Source organism: Myotis yumanensis, unplaced genomic scaffold (genome assembly GCF_028538775.1).
Source record: "Myotis yumanensis isolate MYYU_CA2020_CCGP unplaced genomic scaffold, mMyoYum1.0.hap1 SCAF_3, whole genome shotgun sequence".
Lineage (NCBI taxonomy): Eukaryota > Metazoa > Chordata > Mammalia > Chiroptera > Vespertilionidae > Myotis > Myotis yumanensis.
Window position 1 is genome coordinate 155,617,204 of NW_027223754.1, and position 7,912 is coordinate 155,625,115.

Below are 7,912 nucleotides of genomic sequence, written 5' to 3' on the forward strand. Positions count from 1 at the left end.
GCCAAACCTCCATGGGGTGGGGGTCCCCACTGGGGTGGGGGGGCTTGACCAGCCTGCAAACAGCTATCAGCCCCTCACCCAGGCTGGCCAGGCACCAGTGGCACCCCAGTGGGGACCCCCACCCTAAAGGGCAAACCAGCTGGCCCTCACCCATGTACCAGGCCTCTATCCTATATAATAAAAGGGTAATATGCAAACTGACCCTAACAGCAGACAGACTGGGGATGACTGGTCACTATGACACACACTGACCACCATGGGGCAGACGCTCAATGCAGGAGCTGCCCCCTGGTGGTCAGTGTGTTCCCACAGGGGGAGCTCTGCTCAGCCACAAGCCAGGCTGATGGCTGCCAGTACAGCAGTGGTGGTGGGAGTCTCTCCCTCCTCCTCAGCAGCACTAAGAATGTCAGACTGAAGCTTAGGCCTGCTCCCCACTGGCAAGTGGACATCCCCCGAGGGCTCCCGGGCTGCCAGAGGGATGTCTGATTGCCAACTTAGGCCCAATCCTCTGGGGAGCGGGCCTAAGCCAGCAGGTGGTCATCCCCCAAAGGGTCCCAGACTGTGAGAGGGCACAGACCGGGCTGAGGTATTCCCCCCCCCCCCCCCCGCCTCAGTGCACAAATTTTTGTGCACCGGGCCTCTAGTTTTATTATAAAATCATATACACAAAAGAAAGAATTTTATAACAATATAACAAAACTCCCTGTAACCATCACCCAGCATCAACAGTTAACATGTTGGTAATTTTCTTACATATGTCACCCCATTTCCAGTTCTTTTTAAAATTTTTATATTTTGTGTAAAGTTGGAACAACCTAGCTTTGTGGAGTATTTTAAATTGTGATTGTACTTTTTTATAGCAGTTGTAGGTTCATGTGTTACAATTGATGAATGTACATGTACATAGACACAACACTGTCATCCAGTCTATAGTTTACATTAGGCTCACTCATGGTGTTGTATATAGGTTTGGACAAATGTATAATCATGTATAATTCATTCCCAGCACCTCCAGAAGGAAACGCAGGCCTGCTGACAACTTGATTTCTGACTTGTGGCATCTAAGAGAGCTGAGATGTGCTGTACTTGGATTCTGTGAGAGTAAATTTGTGTTGTTTTAAGCCAATAAATTTGTGGTAATTTATTATGACAGCAATAGAAATTGAATACATCAGATTTATTTATCTTTTATAAATTTCCCCATCAGCCTTTCACCTAATGCTTTTAGCATTCACTATTGATCATTGCCTGGATCCATTATTCCATTAGAGATTGCAAAATAGCAATATAGGAATTCTATCATTCATCTGCTATCATTCATTTGTTACCTATTTTTTTTAAATAAAAATGTTCTCTTATTAACTATTGGTTATCCAACAGTATAAACAAAGCAAACAAAACCAAACAAAACCAATGCTCCCTCCTTTCAATTGATTTGCCACTTTCAGACTAATGAGTTAGTGTTCTAGCTGGTACCTAAAATTTGAATATTATTATGAATTCTATTTTTCTATGGATTTGATGTGTTTTGGCCCATTGCATCCAAAACTATCGCATCTTTGTCAACCTCCAAACTGTCTCTTGTTTCCTTTGACATGGCTCAGTTGTTCTACATATCATCTTTTTTATTCTGGTACAGCAAGATAATAAAGTTAACTTTGCACATTATCTTCCCCAGGTCTAGAATCAACCTTTTTTTTTTTTTTTTCTTTAAGAATTCGCTTATTTTTTGTAGGAAATGGTGTTTAGAGATTATCATCTGCACAACAGGTTAGTTTATTGCAACTGAGTTGTTATTGCTCTTAGACTTTAAACTGCACAGAACAAAGTAATGCTATTTAATTAAAAAACCTTGAGTTCTCACTAATATTTCCATTTCAAATGTAAGATTATAAATGTTTTGCTTAATTAATTTTTAAGTTATTTTGTCTTAATTTAAATCACTAACATAGTTACATATATAATATATAATTACAATATATATGTGTATGTATATATATATATATATATATATACATATATATATATAATAGTTCATATGTATATCAATGTAACTGATAAAAATAATACCACTAAATAGACTTTAGAATTTCTTAATATACTTTTGTTCTTAGGACATATTCTATTGGCAGTAAAGTGTAAATGCTGTATTTTTAAAGTATTTTAAAACATATTTTTCCTCTGTGCAGTTGTGTTATAATATGTCATCCATATTGTCATTATATTGCAATGATTGCCTTTTTCTTCTGATTTAGTAGTTTAAAAACATGTACATTAAATGTTTTATTATAAAATCATATACACAAAAGAAGAAAGAATTTTATAACAATATAACAAAACTTTAATTTGAAATTATGGGCAAGTTATATTCAGAGAAGTTAAATTTTAATTGTAGCCCTTCTATCCTGTTGCTACATTGTCTTATAGAAAATAATCTACACTAATAAAAGAGAAACATAGTAATTAGCGTACAACCGCTACCCTTCCCATTGGCTAATCAGCATATCCTTATGCAAATTAACTGTCAGCCAAGATGGCGGCCGGCAGCCATGCACTGAAGCGAACGGGAGGCTTGCTTGCTCCAGTGACTGCGGACTCCAACATTCCCCGCCTGACTTGCCGGCCTCTGAGCTCCAAATCTAAGCAACTATGTACTATGTTGCAAATATAGAAGCTAAACAAAACCCCAGAAACCAGCTTTCAGCCAGCTGGGATCTCAGAGCTGGAGTTATACATTGTTTCAATTATAGAACGCAAAAAAACCAGATACCTACTTTCAGCAGCTGAAGCCTCAGAGCTAGAGCCAGAGCTAAAGCTGGCCCAGAATAAAAAAAAAGAAAAAGAAAAAAAGGTAGCGGTTGGGAGCTTCAGTCAACTGCCAGACTGTAATCAGCCCTCAGCTCCTCACCCAGACTGGCCAAGCACCCCAGTGGAGACCCCCACCCTGAAGGGTGTGTGACCAGCTGCAAACAGCCATCATCACCTCATCCAGGCTGGCCAGGCACCCCAGTGGGGACCCCCACCATGATCCAGGACACCCTTCAGGGCAAACCAGCCCGCCCGCAGGCCTCTATCCTATATAGTAAAAGGGTAATATGCCTCCCAGCACCGGGATCAGCGGAGCTGCGAGGCCTCCTGGCACCGGATCAGGGTGACAGGGGGCAGCGCCCAAACCCCCCCACCACACACACACACGGGCCCTGCTCTGTGTGTGATGGGGTAGAGCCATAACCTCCCCATCGGCCCTGCCCTGAGTGTGACAGTGGTGGCGCCCCAACCCCCTGATCCACCCTGCTGTGTGTGTGACAGGGGGCGGTGCTCTAACTCCCCTATTGGCCCTACTCTGTGAGTGACAGGGGGGAGCTCCTCAACCCCGTGATGGGCCCTGCTCTGTGCGTGACAGGGTATGGAGCCCCAACCCCCCTGATGGGCCCTGCTCTGTGAGTGACGGGGGCAGCGCCCCAACCCCCTGATTGGCCCTGCTCTGTGCGTGACAGGGGGTGGCGCTGCAACCTCCCCATCGACCCTGCCTTGAGTGTGATAGGGGGCGGTGCCCCAACCCCCCAATCAGCTCTACCCTGAGCGTGACTGAGGGTGGCATCGCAACCTCCCAATCAGCCCTGCTCTGTGCATGACAGGGGGCGGTGCCCCAACTCCCCAATCGGCCCTGCTCTGAGCCCGACCAGGGGCTGCACCTAGGGATTGGGCCTGCCCTCTGCCACCCAGGAGCAGGCCTAAGCCAGCAGGTCGTTATCTCCCAAGGGGTCCCAGACTGCGAGAGGTCACAGGCCGGGCTGAGGGACCCCCACCCTTCCCCCCCGAGTGCACAATTTTTGTGCACCGGGCCTCTAGTCTATAATAATAAAAGCATAATATGCTAATTAGACTGGACGTCCCCCCGGACGAAGCCAGGGCTGCGAGGGAAGCCCGGGTCCCAGGTGCCAGAGGGAAGCCCATGCCAGCAACTGGGGGAAGGAAGACCTACTCTTCCACAAATTTCGTGCATCGGGCCTCTAGTTTGTAGTAATATTGTATTTATCCTTGCAGCATTTCTCTTTCAATACAAGTATAAAACTTGTTCTCCAGGCAAACACTACAGACCCTGGAATTTTGAGTCCCCCATATCTACTTCCTTCTCCCAACCACCAATCTTCCCTGGGGAAAAGTGACTGAGGATCTTGAAAGATATAGTACTTTAGCTCAAATCCTTTTAAGAATAAACAGGATATTGTAAACCCTTTGCAATATGTACTTTCCCCTCTTCTGCCTACTTTAAGGCCAAGAGTAATATACTGCCTCAGCCACAAAATTATTCTTAAACTGTCCCACATTATTTTTTGCTTATTTAAACTCCTCATAATCAGCATGTGGAAAAACACTTCAAAGTAGTCACAGGGATGTAAAGTACAGCACAGGGAATATAGTCAATGATATTGTAATAACTATGTATGGTGTCAGGTGGGTACTAGACTTATCGTAGCGATCTCTTTGTAAGCTACTAGTATATAAATGTCTAATCACTATGTGGCTTACCTGAAACTAATATAATAATTTATGTCAACTATAATTAAAAAATAAATTTTAAAAAATAAAACGTATGTACAAAATAATATTACTTTCTGTTTAGGTGGGCAAGGTCGAATGGTTCGTATATGGATTGTATTAGCACAACAGAACCTGTGACACTAGAGTCTCCCATGTGTATAGAAAGGACAAACTTAGGTGTCTGGAGGAATAGCATTAAGTCACATTGAGCCACTAGTGCAAAACCTGTTCTTTTTTTAAGCCTCATATGCTCATTCTCTCTCTTATTTTTGGCAAGGAACAAATTTATGTTGGTGCTAACGTATCACTAACACCTCTCTAGCACTAAATTATTATTCTTTTCAAAAAGAGAAAACAGACCTCAGGCTCGGAGTTTTTGTCAGGCATCATGTAGATACATATTATGAAGCTATAAGTCTAGGAAAGTTAACCAGATGATAACATTCTTATATATTATTAATTACACGTCAGTTATCTAACAAACTTGATTCTCAATTCCTAAATTTACTCTCCACCAGAAAAATGTGGAAAAGGAGTTTCCCATAAGCCAGTAGTAAAGGGTGTATCTTGTTTGGTAATAAGCATTGAATCCTTAAATTAGGAACCCAGGTTAGAGATGCTGCTTATCTATAAATGCGTAACTCGTTCTCACTCAGCAGTGAACAACAAACTTAATATGGTTTTGTAAATCAATTTTGGAGACAAATGCCAACATTTCTCTCCTGGTGATTATATATAGCCCTTAATGTATAAAGGTGTTCTCCCTGACTCAATGATGAACAAAGATTGAATGAGAAGTGGTGAGTGTAAAAAAACATTCTCTCTTTTCTTTGGTCAGGAAGTCATATTGCAGCTGTCTTTTCAAACCAATTAGGAAAAAATATGAGTAACTGAAGGTGTTTCCATTTGCCTAGCATGAAGTCCAAGTCTTACTAGAGAGAGAAGAACACGGAATGGGTATTATACCAAGGTCACTTACAAACACACAAGTGTAAATTATAAAATGAGCAGATGGCTTGGAATTCTTTTGTAGAGTAATATATATATTGCTTCAGTGAGTAATGAAGCTTTCAGGCTTTTCCATGCTACATATAAAATAGATAAAATTAGAAAGGTATCTAAATGGCAAGACGATTTATTACTTTCTTTCCATGTTGATTGGGAAGGTCATCATGCTAAAGCCACTCTGTATCATGACATAGGACCTCCGGTACAAAAACAATTTTTAAGATACATATAAAGCAGAAGATTTGGGTTTCTAAGAGTTGGGAGTGAAAAAGATTTTCTTCAGGTAAATGCTTGTGGATATCTTCAAAAATAGACTAAGGCAGAAGTTAATAGTTATCTTTTATATATATTTGTATTAAATTACTCTAATAATTATTTTCCATAACTTTAGTTTGTATAAAATGGAACAGATCACCTAATAACATAAAAATAAAATTATGTCTTAAGACATCAAGACCAAGATTTAGTGGTGGTAAGATGGGAGACTAATCTTACAGAGGACAGTGAAGACATTTAATGATTTTGGTTTGTTAGGAAAAGATTTATATTTAAATATATAGATTAAAATGTACATATAACAACACAATACTAAAAACACAGTTGACAATTTTCAAACAAATAGATAAGTAATTGTCAATACACATAATCAATACATTGCAGGCAAGAAAAGAGATAAAAGGAAGAAGCAAAGAAGAGGGGTCGTGAACAGAAAACTTAGAAGAAGATAATTGAAAACCAAAACAAGATCATTTAAACACATCAGAAATAAAAGCAGAAAGAACAGTTAAATAATACAGATATGGAAAACATATATTATCCAAACACTAAACAAAAAAAAATTTGTTGTTAGCAATATTGATATTAGATAAAATAAAATTTATATAGAAGACATTCATAGAGATGAATTTTAGCATTATGTAATAAAAGACACAATTGGATAAATATATATATTAAGATAATGTATTGGTATTTTCAAAAATATGAAGTAAAACATGTTGAATGGGTATGGAGAGAGCAGAGTGCCTGAAGAATGGCTTCTCTGTGTACAACATATCCAACAGCAACTGGGGCTTACACCTCACGGGTGGCAGAATACTATGGCCTTCCTATGACATTACGCCCTATACATAAATAAAAATAAAAATAAATAAAATAAAATAAAACATGTTGAGACTTCTATGGAGATATTAACAAATTCAATAGTCACAGAGGGAAACCTTTATAATATTCTATCAAAAGATTGTGATCAGTAGATCAAGAATTTTAGTAAGGATATAAATTATTTTAAAAGCAAAAGTAATAATCATCCCCCTCCCCCCATAACTGTGGGTTGTTTTTTTCTTTACTTCATTTTTATTGTTGACACTACTACAGATGTCCCCATTTTCCCTCTCTTTGCCCACCTCCACCCAACCCTGCCTCCCCTTCCTCTGGCCAACACCACACTGTTGTTTGTGTCTATGGGCTATGCATATATGTTCTTTGCTTAATTCCTTCACCTTCTTCCATTTAGTGCCCCTCCCCAGTCCCCTCTGACAGCTGTCTGTCTGTTCCATGTATTCATGCCTCTGTTTGTATTTTGCTCCTCAGTTCATCAGATTCCACATGGAAGTGAGATCATATGGTATTTGTCTTTCTCTGGCTTATTTCACTTAGTATAATAATCCTCAGGTCCACCCTGCTGCCATGAAAGGTAAGAGTTGTTTCTTTCTTACAGCTGCATAGTATTCCATTGTGTAAATGTACCACAGCTTCCCATTCCCTTTCCTTACCCAAGGAGAGGGCATGCTTAGAGAGGGGAAAGGAGAGAGAAACATTGATTTGAGAGAGAAATATGATATGCTGCCTTCAGCACACACCCTGACCAGAAATTGAACCTGAAACCCAGCCATGTGCCCCAACCAGGAATGGAACCGGCAATGCTTTGGAGCACAGGATGAAGCTCACACAACTGAGCCACTCCAGCCTGGCTAAAAGTACACCTTTTTTATCCACACATCTGCTGGTGACACTCGGGCTGTTTCCAGATCTTGTCTACTGTAAAGAATGCTGCAATGAACATAGGAGTGCATGTATTCTTTATGATTGGTGTTTTGAGATTCTTAGTACATATACTTCCAGAAGTGTGATCACTGAGTCCAAAGGCAGTTAAAGATTTTAAAATTTTTTGAGGAAAGTCCATAGTGACTGTACCAGTCTGCATTTTCACCAACAGTGCACTAGGGTTTCCTTTTCTCCACATCTTCACCAGCACTCATTTGTTGATTTATTGATGATGGCCACACTAACCCGTGTGAAGGGATATTTCATTGTCGTTTTAATTTATATTTCTCTGATAATTAGTGACATTAATCATCTT

The 7,912-nt window shown here is 40.2% G+C and overlaps 1 non-coding gene across 1 annotated transcript; it reads left to right on the forward strand.

The window, feature by feature from the left end:
* Positions 1–6,553: 6,553 nt before the first annotated feature.
* LOC139007930 (small nucleolar RNA SNORA11) lies at positions 6,554–6,682 on the forward strand. Its single transcript, XR_011471055.1, has one exon. It is a non-coding gene; the product is annotated as a small nucleolar RNA SNORA11 (small nucleolar RNA).
* Positions 6,683–7,912: the final 1,230 nt, after the last annotated feature.